Below are 10,315 nucleotides of genomic sequence, written 5' to 3'. Positions count from 1 at the left end.
GAGCAGGGCACACGCAAGAGAATACAAAGGAGAGAAGCAAAGTGCAGAGGAGAGGAGAGGGGAGAGGATGGTGAGGGCAGGAGAGGACAGGAGAGGACAGGAGTGCAGGGGACCTGAGAAACCTACCTGGACAAAGGCAGCATACAGACATCCAGGAAGGCAGGCAGGCATGCAGGCAGCTCTGGCCTGGGCTCCCTGGATCCCGGGCACACCTCCACCTGTCTTCTCTTGGCTGCCAGCCCTGAGGTCCCTTGTCGGTCAGCACTGGCTTCCCATTCTTCAGTTCCCTCTGTGCCAGGGCCCAGGCGTCTGGGCGCTGCTGGCTGACCTAGTGGCAGGGCAGTTGGGCTGCCCAGTGCCAGTGTGGCCAGCACAGAATGCCAGGGGCTAGGACATCACAGAGGGCTCCTGTGGTTGCTAGGCCACGGGGACCCCGCCCATCCAGTTGACCAGCAGCCATGACCACCACCCTGAACTTGACCTTGAGGGGTGGTGGCCAGCCACCAGAGCCAGAGACCCAGGCCAAAGCAGGTGCAGGTCGGCCGGGCCAAGGGGCTAGGGGCAGATTGGTGTGTGTCTGGACATGGGGCTGGCAACTGACAGCCCAGGGCTGGGGACCAAGTTCCGCCAGGCCCCTGTCCCACCATTTGCACTGACATACAGTCTTGCTGACTGACTGACAGTCCCTGCCCCAGAGATACCCACACCAGGTCCCTGGGAGTCCTGAGCTGCCCCTGAGGATTGGTGGGTGCCTGCCTGGACACATGCCTCCATAATGGAGGCCTCTATTAATCCCATTGCCTACTGATAGCTGCCCTCCTGCCCCTCCTCCTCCTCCTCCTCCTTCTCTTCCTTTTCTATCTCCTCCTCCTCCTCCTCCTCCTGCTCCACCTCCTCCTCCACCTCCTCCTCCTTCTCTTCCTCATCCTCAGAGGGACTCACTCAGTGCCCTTGGCCTAGGCAAGCCAGGGCTGGTGCTCTGGCTGCTGCAGCTTCTATCCAGTGGGTGGGTGCAGGGTTCTGTTTCTGTCAATCCCTGGTTCCTGGGACCTTCCATGCCTCCAGCTCCCCCCACTCTCTACTCCAGACCCCTCCTCAAGGATGCCCCCTTTCCCCTTGCCCTCTGTCCCCCAGCTCCCCAACTAACATCTACTGTGTGCCTCCATGCACTACTTTACTGCCACCCTGCTTCTGCGCTTCAGCCCTGGGGGCCCAGTGCCAGCCCAGCTGCCATTTCACCATCCAGCAGGGGGACCTGCCCTAACCCCCAGCCACCACACGCACACACACTGCCCTGCACACACTCACGGGCTCCCCTGCCTGCAGCCTGCCTCTCAAACAGTCTCCTTCTGCCCCTTAGCCCCCTTACAGCCTCTGCCACGGCCCCCACCGACACCTGGGCATGAGCAGCACAGACATGCAACAAGCTCCACTCGCCCCTACTCCATTTGCTCTATGGTTGGTCAAGAACCTTTTTTCATGCTGTAGGGGAGGGAGTTGAGAAAGTCCAACGTCCTGGGGAGCAAGAACTGCAAACAGCAAACAGTTTTATTAATTTTATCATTTGTTTATTTATTATTTTAAAAAATTTTATTATTTTAAAAAATTTTTATTATTTTAAAAAATTCCCTCAGTCCTGGCACCCTTGGATAGGGCCCACTTTCCCGTATGCATCTCCCAATCCAAACCAAATAATATTGCATCCGCCGATCACAACCTAACCAAAGCAACGATTGCCATCTCAACATGCTTCACCTCAGACTGTATCCAGAGACTTCACGTGTGGAATGACAACCCTTCAGCTTCATTACTCGGGTGAGACCTTTCCTTTAATAGTACACTCTAATTTCATCTCAGGTAGTTCACTTTCTAACAAAGTCCCATAACCTAGACATACAACAGTTTCTGTGAGAGAGAGCTTATGTTCACACGTATCCATAAACTACTGCAAAATATATACCTGAAAGCAGGATTACACTAGAGTTTGCAGTGAGTACCTCCCTAACACTTCCTCTCCACTATTCCAAACTTGGGATCCATGATTGCTCAACAAATTGTTTGGCTTTGTATGTTAACTCTCTTTTCAATCACCAGGTTCCAGATGCCACCAGGATGCTGACTAGGCTTCCCTGGATTGAAGACCCCACCAATGTGTCCTGGAGCTCAGATTCCCCAGAGACACACCTTACTAGGGAAAGAGAGAGGCAGACTGGGAGTATGGACCGACCAGTCAACGCCCATGTTCAGCAGGGAAGCAATTACAGAAGCCAGACCCTCTACCTTCTGCAACCCTCAACGACCCTGGGTCCATGCTCCCAGAGGGCTAGAGAATGGGAAGGCTATCATGGGAGAGGGTGGGTTATGGGGATTGGGTGGTGGGAATTGTGTGGAGTTGTACCCCTCCTACCTTATGCCTTTGTTCACTAATCCTTTCTTAAATAAAAAATTTAAAAAAAAAAAAAAGAACAGCAAACAGTCCATCTACAATGTAACATTTGTGTCTCAGGCCGCCCAATCCCAAGTGCGCTGTGCAGACTTTTGACTGGCAAAAATACCCCATCTGAGTGTGAGATCTGGCTGGGCTAGTGGCTCTTTCTGTGGACTAGGACACAGACAGACAGAGTTTTCAGGTTCAAAACCTGTACTTCCCAGAAGATGGTCATTCGCCACGGTTAAAAAAAAAAAAAAAAAGGCTTTTTATTTATTTTTTTTTTCCCCCGGCCTGGGTAACCTGTCTGCTACTTGTTTCTCAGTGAAAAAAGGGAAAGATCTTTTTTGGAGGGAAAAGGACCAAAATGCAGGCAGGTGGACTCCGTGGACGGTGGATGGGGAGTTGCTCCTGCCCTGGCACTAGAGCCCCAGCTGCTGTTCCAAGTGCTCTCTGATACCAGAGATCTCCGTGTGTCGTGTCATGACACTGTCTCCAGGACTGACCCTCAGGATAATGAGGTTCAAAACGAGGCAGGTCATACTGCCTTCAAAAGTAAATGCAGGGAGGTTTGGCGGTATGTCAGAGGGTTAAGGCCTTGTGGCGCTCACGAAAAGAGGGGACAGGTGGAAGGGTCTGGGGTCTGGCGCCCAGAAACCCACCTGCAGGGGAGTCGCTTTACAGGGGGTGAAGCAGGTCTTTAGGGGCTCTATCTTTCTCTTCCACTCTGTATTTCCCCTGCTCTCTCCTTTTCTCTCTGTCTGATGCAAGGTCAAAACAACAACAACAACCACAACAATAACCACCACAGTGACCAAGCAACAAGGGCAGCGAAAGGGGAACAAAAGGAGTGCAGGGGCTGTGGATTATTCGTGGCGCAGGCACTGAGCTGAGGCAATAACACCTTGAGGCAATCAATCAATCAATCAATCAATCAATCAATCAACGAATAAGTAATACAGGTAACAGAGATGTATATGTCCCTGTGTGTTTCCAGAGTTCATGTAAATGCACTTTTGTTTATTTCATCATTTATTTATTACCTTGCCACGAGAATTTCTTTTCATTGCTAAAAAAAAGTGTCCCATCAAGGGTACCAGGGGGTGCCACACCCAGTTAAGCACTCATGTTACAATGCAGGGGGACTGGGCTTCAAGACCCTGGTCCCCACCTGCCAGGGGAAATGTTTACAAGTGGTGCAGAAGTGCTGCAGGTGACTCTCTCTGCGTCACAAACTCTCTATCCCTCCCTTCCCTCTCAATTCCTGTCTATTTATTCCAATAAATAATCAAGAAAATTGAAAGTAAAAAAAAGAAAAAGGAAAAGGAAATATTCCACTACTTCAATGGGGCTACTCAGGATAATGCTTTCCTTGTTAAGATACTCACAGTATACCATATGCAGAAAGGCAAAGACACCATGTATTTTTTAACCCAGTTTTTATATTTATTTATTTATTTATTTATTTATTTAGGTGCTTATTCATTATTGGTATTGATGAATTAATGTTTTACATGTCACATAGTCTCTGGCTCTGACACCAGCGGTCTCAAGTACCCCTAGATGGTACTCTGCCTCTACAAAACCAATCCATTGACCTGTCCATGCATCCATCCATCCATCCATCCATCCATCCATCCATCCATCCATCTACCACTCAACCAAGTACAAAAGGAGATCTCTCCTTGAATGGTGAAGACAAACCAGGATGCATAGGTAGGTTGCAAAGGGGCGATTTCGGCTGAATAGGGCTGAGGGGCTGAACCAGGGAATGTGTTGGGGGGTGTGGGTGTGGGTGGGGTGAGCTGGAGACCTGTGAGTTGGGTCACCTCAGGGTCAGGGAGGGTGTGGAAGGGGTTGTGAACAGCTGTCACTGGAGAACCATCACAAGTGCTGGAGCTGTTGAGCAGGGCACACGCAAGAGAATACAAAGGAGAGAAGCAAAGTGCAGAGGAGAGGAGAGGGGAGAGGATGGTGAGGGCAGGAGAGGACAGGAGAGGACAGGAGTGGAGGGGACCTGAGAAACCTACCTGGACAAAGGCAGCATACAGACATCCAGGAAGGCAGGCAGGCATGCAGGCAGCTCTGGCCTGGGCTCCCTGGATCCCGGGCACACCTCCACCTGTCTTCTCTTGGCTGCCAGCCCTGAGGTCCCTTGTCGGTCAGCACTGGCTTCCCATTCTTCAGTTCCCTCTGTGCCAGGGCCCAGGCGTCTGGGCGCTGCTGGCTGACCTAGTGGCAGGGCAGTTGGGCTGCCCAGTGCCAGTGTGGCCAGCACAGAATGCCAGGGGCTAGGACATCACAGAGGGCTCCTGTGGTTGCTAGGCCACGGGGACCCCGCCCATCCAGTTGACCAGCAGCCATGACCACCACCCTGAACTTGACCTTGAGGGGTGGTGGCCAGCCACCAGAGCCAGAGACCCAGGCCAAAGCAGGTGCAGGTCGGCCGGGCCAAGGGGCTAGGGGCAGATTGGTGTGTGTCTGGACATGGGGCTGGCAACTGACAGCCCAGGGCTGGGGACCAAGTTCCGCCAGGCCCCTGTCCCACCATTTGCACTGACATACAGTCTTGCTGACTGACTGACAGTCCCTGCCCCAGAGATACCCACACCAGGTCCCTGGGAGTCCTGAGCTGCCCCTGAGGATTGGTGGGTGCCTGCCTGGACACATGCCTCCATAATGGAGGCCTCTATTAATCCCATTGCCTACTGATAGCTGCCCTCCTGCCCCTCCTCCTCCTCCTCCTCCTTCTCCTCCTTTTCTATCTCCTCCTCTTCCTCCTCCTCCTCCTCCTCCTCCTCCTCCTCCTCCTCCTCCACCTCCTCCTCCTTCTCTTCCTCATCCTCAGAGGGACTCACTCAGTGCCCTTGGCCTAGGCAAGCCAGGGCTGGTGCTCTGGCTGCTGCAGCTTCTATCCAGTGGGTGGGTGCAGGGTTCTGTTTCTGTCAATCCCTGGTTCCTGGGACCTTCCATGCCTCCAGCTCCCCCCACTCTCTACTCCAGACCCCTCCTCAAGGATGCCCCCTTTCCCCTTGCCCTCTGTCCCCCAGCTCCCCAACTAACATCTACTGTGTGCCTCCATGCACTACTTTACTGCCACCCTGCTTCTGCGCTTCAGCCCTGGGGGCCCAGTGCCAGCCCAGCTGCCATTTCACCATCCAGCAGGGGGACCTGCCCTAACCCCCAGCCACCACATGCACACACACTGCCCTGCACACACTCACGGGCTCCCCTGCCTGCAGCCTGCCTCTCAAACAGTCTCCTTCTGCCCCTTAGCCCCCTTACAGCCTCTGCCACGGCCCCCACCGACACCTGGGCATGAGCAGCACAGACATGCAACAAGCTCCACTCGCCCCTACTCCATTTGCTCTATGGTTGGTCAAGAACCTTTTTTCATGCTGTAGGGGAGGGAGTTGAGAAAGTCCAACGTCCTGGGGAGCAAGAACTGCAAACAGCAAACAGTTTTATTAATTTTATCATTTGTTTATTTATTATTTTAAAAAATTTTATTATTTTAAAAAAATTTTATTATTTTAAAAAATTCCCTCAGTCCTGGCACCCTTGGATAGGGCCCACTTTCCCGTATGCATCTCCCAATCCAAACCAAATAATATTGCATCCGCCGATCACAACCTAACCAAAGCAGCGATTGCCATCTCAACATGCTTCACCTCAGACTGTATCCAGAGACTTCACGTGTGGAATGACAACCCTTCAGCTTCATTACTCGGGTGAGACCTTTCCTTTAATAGTACACTCTAATTTCATCTCAGGTAGTTCACTTTCTAACAAAGTCCCATAACCTAGACATACAACAGTTTCTGTGAGAGAGAGCTTATGTTCACACGTATCCATAAACTACTGCAAAATATATACCTGAAAGCAGGATTACACTAGAGTTTGCAGTGAGTACCTCCCTAACACTTCCTCTCCACTATTCCAAACTTGGGATCCATGATTGCTCAACAAATTGTTTGGCTTTGTATGTTAACTCTCTTTTCAATCACCAGGTTCCAGATGCCACCAGGATGCTGACTAGGCTTCCCTGGATTGAAGACCCCACCAATGTGTCCTGGAGCTCAGATTCCCCAGAGACACACCTTACTAGGGAAAGAGAGAGGCAGACTGGGAGTATGGACCGACCAGTCAACGCCCATGTTCAGCGGGGAAGCAATTACAGAAGCCAGACCCTCTACCTTCTGCAACCCTCAACGACCCTGGGTCCATGCTCCCAGAGGGCTAGAGAATGGGAAGGCTATCATGGGAGAGGGTGGGTTATGGGGATTGGGTGGTGGGAATTGTGTGGAGTTGTACCCCTCCTACCTTATGCCTTTGTTCACTAATCCTTTCTTAAATAAAAAATTAAAAAAAAAAAAAAGAACTGCAAACAGTCCATCTACAATGTAACATTTGTGTCTCAGGCCGCCCAATCCCAAGTGCGCTGTGCAGACTTTTGACTGGCAAAAATACCCCATCTGAGTGTGAGATCTGGCTGGGCTAGTGGCTCTTTCTGTGGACTAGGACACAGACAGACAGAGTTTTCAGGTTCAAAACCTGTACTTCCCAGAAGATGGTCATTCGCCACGGTTAAAAAAAAAAAAAAAAAAAGGCTTTTTATTTATTTTTTTTTCCCCCTGCCTGGGTAACCTGTCTGCTACTTGTTTCTCAGTGAAAAAAGGGAAAGATCTTTTTTGGAGGGAAAAGGACCAAAATGCAGGCAGGTGGACTCCGTGGACGGTGGATGGGGAGTTGCTCCTGCCCTGGCACTAGAGCCCCAGCTGCTGTTCCAAGTGCTCTCTGATACCAGAGATCTCCGTGTGTCGTGTCATGACACTGTCTCCAGGACTGACCCTCAGGATAATGAGGTTCAAAATGAGGCAGGTCATATTGCCTTCAAAAGTAAATGCAGGGAGGTTTGGCGGTATGTCAGAGGGTTAAGGCCTTGTGGCGCTCACGAAAAGAGGGGACAGGTGGAAGGGTCTGGTGTCTGGCGCCCAGAAACCCACCTGCAGGGGAGTCGCTTTACAGGGGGTGAAGCAGGTCTTTAGGGGCTCTATCTTTCTCTTCCACTCTGTATTTCCCCTGCTCTCTCCTTTTCTCTCTGTCTGATGCAAGGTCAAAACAACAACAACAACCACAACAATAACCACCACAGTGACCAAGCAACAAGGGCAGTGAAAGGGGAACAAAAGGAGTGCAGGGGCTGTGGATTATTCGTGGCGCAGGCACTGAGCTGAGGCAATAACACCTTGAGGCAATCAATCAATCAATCAATCAATCAACGAATAAGTAATACAGGTAACAGAGATGTATATGTCCCTGTGTGTTTCCAGAGTTCATGTAAATGCACTTTTGTTTATTTCATCATTTATTTATTACCTTGCCACGAGAATTTCTTTTCATTGCTAAAAAAAAGTGTCCCATCAAGGGTACCAGGGGGTGCCACACCCAGTTAAGCACTCATGTTACAATGCAGGGGGACTGGGCTTCAAGACCCTGGTCCCCACCTGCCAGGGGAAATGTTTACAAGTGGTGCAGAAGTGCTGCAGGTGACTCTCTCTGCGTCACAAACTCTCTATCCCTCCCTTCCCTCTCAATTCCTGTCTATTTATTCCAATAAATAATCAAGAAAATTGAAAGTAAAAAAAAGAAAAAGGAAAAGGAAATATTCCACTACTTCAATGGGGCTACTCAGGATAATGCTTTCCTTGTTAAGATACTCACAGCATACCATATGCAGAAAGGCAAAGACACCATGTATTTTTTAACCCAGTTTTTATATTTATTTATTTATTTATTTATTTAGGTGCTTATTCATTATTGGTATTGATGAATTAATGTTTTACATGTCACATAGTCTCTGGCTCTGACACCAGCGGTCTCAAGTACCCCTAGATGGCACTCTGCCTCTACAAAACCAATCCATTGACCTGTCCATGCATCCATCCATCCATCCATCCATCCATCCATCCATCCATCCATCCATCCATCTACCACTCAACCAAGTACAAAAGGAGATCTCTCATTGAATGGTGAAGACAAACCAGGATGCATAGGTAGGTTGCAACGGGGCGATTTCGGCTGAATAGGGCTGAGGGGCTGAACCAGGGAATGTGTTGGGGGGTGTGGGTGTGGGTGGGGTGAGCTGGAGACCTGTGAGTTGGGTCACCTCAGGGTCAGGGAGGGTGTGGAAGGGGTTGTGAACAGCTGTCACTGGAGAACCATCACAAGTGCTGGAGCTGTTGAGCAGGGCACACGCAAGAGAATACAAAGGAGAGAAGCAAAGTGCAGAGGAGAGGAGAGGGGAGAGGATGGTGAGGGCAGGAGAGGACAGGAGAGGACAGGAGTGGAGGGGACCTGAGAAACCTACCTGGACAAAGGCAGCATACAGACATCCAGGAAGGCAGGCAGGCATGCAGGCAGCTCTGGCCTGGGCTCCCTGGATCCCGGGCACACCTCCACCTGTCTTCTCTTGGCTGCCAGCCCTGAGGTCCCTTGTCGGTCAGCACTGGCTTCCCATTCTTCAGTTCCCTCTGTGCCAGGGCCCAGGCGTCTGGGCGCTGCTGGCTGACCTAGTGGCAGGGCAGTTGGGCTGCCCAGTGCCAGTGTGGCCAGCACAGAATGCCAGGGGCTAGGACATCACAGAGGGCTCCTGTGGTTGCTAGGCCACGGGGACCCCGCCCATCCAGATGACCAGCAGCCATGACCACCACCCTGAACTTGACCTTGAGGGGTGGTGGCCAGCCACCAGAGCCAGAGACCCAGGCCAAAGCAGGTGCAGGTCGGCCGGGCCAAGGGGCTAGGGGCAGATTGGTGTGTGTCTGGACATGGGGCTGGCAACTGACAGCCCAGGGCTGGGGACCAAGTTCCGCCAGGCCCCTGTCCCACCATTTGCACTGACATACAGTCTTGCTGACTGACTGACAGTCCCTGCCCCAGAGATACCCACACAAGGTCCCTGGGAGTCCTGAGCTGCCCCTGAGGATTGGTGGGTGCCTGCCTGTACACATGCCTCCATAATGGAGGCCTCTATTAATCCCATTGCCTACTGATAGCTGCCCTCCTGCCCCTCCTCCTCCTCCTCCTCCTCCTTCTCCTCCTTTTCTATCTCCTCCTCTTCCTCCTCCTCCTCCTCCTCCTCCTCCTCCTCCACCTCCTCCTCCTTCTCTTCCTCATCCTCAGAGGGACTCACTCAGTGCCCTTGGCCTAGGCAAGCCAGGGCTGGTGCTCTGGCTGCTGCAGCTTCTATCCAGTGGGTGGGTGCAGGGTTCTGTTTCTGTCAATCCCTGGTTCCTGGGACCTTCCATGCCTCCAGCTCCCCCCACTCTCTACTCCAGACCCCTCCTCAAGGATGCCCCCTTTCCCCTTGCCCTCTGTCCCCCAGCTCCCCAACTAACATCTACTGTGTGCCTCCATGCACTACTTTACTGCCACCCTGCTTCTGCGCTTCAGCCCTGGGGGCCCAGTGCCAGCCCAGCTGCCATTTCACCATCCAGCAGGGGGACCTGCCCTAACCCCCAGCCACCACACGCACACACACTGCCCTGCACACACTCACGGGCTCCCCTGCCTGCAGCCTGCCTCTCAAACAGTCTCCTTCTGCCCCTTAGCCCCCTTACAGCCTCTGCCACGGCCCCCACCGACACCTGGGCATGAGCAGCACAGACATGCAACAAGCTCCACTCGCCCCTACTCCATTTGCTCTATGGTTGGTCAAGAACCTTTTTTCATGCTGTAGGGGAGGGAGTTGAGAAAGTCCAACGTCCTGGGGAGCAAGAACTGCAAACAGCAAACAGTTTTATTAATTTTATCATTTGTTTATTTATTATTTTAAAAAATTTTATTATTTTAAAAAAATTTTATTATTTTAAAAAATTCCCTCAGTCC

The sequence above is a fragment of the Erinaceus europaeus genome, assembly GCF_950295315.1.
Source record: "Erinaceus europaeus chromosome 6 unlocalized genomic scaffold, mEriEur2.1 SUPER_6_unloc_1, whole genome shotgun sequence".
Classification (NCBI taxonomy): Eukaryota; Metazoa; Chordata; class Mammalia; order Eulipotyphla; family Erinaceidae; genus Erinaceus; species Erinaceus europaeus.
The sequence above is the reverse complement of the archived record's forward strand: the minus strand, read 5'-3'. Positions refer to the sequence as shown.